The sequence below is a fragment of the Aythya marila genome, assembly GCF_965140915.1.
Source record: "Aythya marila genome assembly, chromosome: 6".
NCBI lineage: Eukaryota > Metazoa > Chordata > Aves > Anseriformes > Anatidae > Aythya > Aythya marila.
Window position 1 is genome coordinate 37,994,477 of NC_139047.1, and position 2,746 is coordinate 37,997,222.

Sequence of the window (2,746 nt, forward strand, 5' to 3'; positions counted from 1 at the left end):
CCCGAGGCACGCCGGGAAACTGGTCACGTGGGCGCGGGGCGGGGCACCAAGAGCTGGGCGGTACCACAGCGCCTGAGGGAGGGGGGGAGCGGCGCCGCGGCTGACGCCCTCCCTGATTGGGCAATCACGGAGGGGTAGGGCGATCCCCCCCCTGCGTCAGGAAGTAGATGGAATGCGCCGGCTCGAAGGCTTGCGCGCGTCCGTCCCCCCCCCGCGTCGCGGCGCGTTGGTATGGACCGAGGCTGGGGCGCGCGCGCTGCAGGGCGGCCGCGGCTCCCCCCGCCCTGGGCGCGAGGTGGTTGGCGCCTGCTGGGCCGGCGGGACCCGGCCTGAGGGGGGGGGGCGGGGCGGGGTGGTTCTGTCCCCATTTTTTGGGGCAGATTTGTGTGAAATCGCGTGGTTTTGTGTTTTCTGGGAGCCCCGGCCTGCGGCCTCCAGTGAGGGCCGGAGCCGGAAGCCCTGAGAGAAAGGGGAGGGGGAAAAGGGGGAGCTGGGAGTTGGTCTGGTGTGGAAATCCACCACAGCTCTAACCTAGAAATTCTGTGATTCTGTGTGAAATGGGGCGTAACCTCGGTTTTCAATAAAAAAGTAAAATATGAAGTTGTGTGCTCTTTGTGTGTGGTACTTACACGGGTTTTTTAAATCATGCATCTCCTGAAAGTGGTTGGCGTGAGAAATAAAGTCATTATATCTAGATAAAACCAGTAGGGCATGTGTAAACCCTCTTCAATTATGTACGTTTACAGGTAGCACCAACACACGGTTTTGTTTCTGAGTATCTGTAATTTAAAATGCAGTTGAGCTCCATATAACTCCTGTAGTTCATTAAAATCAGGTGTGAGTGTGGCCCTTTGGATCTAGTGGTGTTTGGGGTGTCTATTTTTTTGGGGTGGGACACTGGATACCACAAGTGTAACAACTTCCAGGTGTGGAAGTACTCTTACAGCTGTCCTCCTGTCATTTAACACATCCATTCACTGGCAGCCTTCAGTCCCAGGTGACGATTAATAGGATTTGTGTGGGATGGGCTGCAACAAAGATCTGAAGTTACCGTCTATGTGGGCCTGCAACATGATCCTACCGCTGCAGCCGTGTTCTTTTGGTAGAGCACATTTGTTGATAGAAAATGTTTCTAGCTCTGCCAGTGGCTTTCCTCATCGTCAAATGTGTCTGTTAAGTCAATTAATGATCTCTTAATAATTAAGGTTCCATGTAAGTGTTGTATGCAATGCAGAGATTATCACCTGTGCAGCGTGCTCCAGGTGATCTTGCTTGGCAGGGGAGTTGGCCTAGGTGATCTTCAGAGGTCCCTTCCAAACTCGGATACTGTGTGATTATAAATCTCTGTAAATATGATATACCCAGGCTGAAAGAATACATGTCAAGTTTCACAGGGTTTAGGTGAGAGCATCCAATTAAGACTTCTCATCTAAGTAAGGTGCTAAATTCCCAACCAGTTGTCCTGTGGGAGCCGAATGCTGTTCTCTGTGCTGCGTCTGAAGGGAGCAGAATAACGTGGCTCTGCCAAATTACTGTTGGAAAGCATTACCTTGGTGCTTTCAGCTGGCTTTTTTAGGTGTATTATGAAAGAGTTAACGACACTAAGCCTGTTTTGGGGTTCCTGTTTGCAAGACAGAAACAAACTCATTGAGCAAATGATATTGAGCCACACACCTTGCTTCTGATTGTCAGTGTCTTTTTGATTAAGTCTTAGTTATCCTTTTATGAAGACATATGATAATTTTGCTCAGACCGATGTTAACTTCTGTGGTGAGCAAAGGAGGAAATTTAAAAGAAGCATAAATAGTAATATGGGAGGATTGAGTTGTTGATCTGTAAAGGTGCTTTTACTTTAATAAGCTTTTTTAAAACCATGTTGAAGTTTTGAATGTTTAATCACTGTGCAATAAAACAGGACAGCTTGTGAACAGGATATTAAAACTTGATTTCCGTCATACCAAACAATTGGTGTAGCTTCATCAGTTTCTCAGATCAGTGTCCTTTCCTGACAGGTTGGCATGTCCTACTGTACTACAGTATTAAAGACTTGATTTTCTTTTTAATGTTTGAATATGGTTCTAAATGCAAAATTACATACTTTAGTGACTGCTGTTTCAACCAACTTCATTGTGAAGCTGAAGCAATTCTTTTGGAAACTGCTCATCTCTTGCAGACTGTCCGGTTTATACTTTCCTGGCCAGGTTTCCATGTAAAGGGGCTGCATGTGCAGCTTTCTGCTACGTGGCTCAAATCCAGTTGCAGACAGCACGCTGCTTGGCAGAAGGTCCTGATCTGGTATTCATCATGGGAAGGAGTCAACCCAGCCGTGAATTCCTGGGTCTTGGCGGAGGAGTTACCAATCCCATTGGTAACACTCTGTGTCAGAAAAGCATTGGAAATTTGGCTTCATAATTATTTATAACTGCTATGACTTAAAGATGTGGTCAGAGCAGGTACGAATGGCCAGGCACGTCTGCATGCATGGAAGGGGTACAGGCTCTGCTGGGCCTTGAGCTGTACTGGTGCCAAGGTAGCTACCAAAGACGGGAAACCATCCTGCTTTTGGCAGGGAAAGCTCCGCTGTGTTAAGGTACTACTGCCTTCACTCAGTAAACGCTTCGGTTCAAAGTTCAGTGCAAAACCAGTTTCAGACGTGGCTTCCTGATTTATTTGTTTATATCTGAAAGGGATGAGCAAGCAGAGCTGTGAGCTCTGCCATCAAAATCTAAGTTGTGAAGAGACTTGT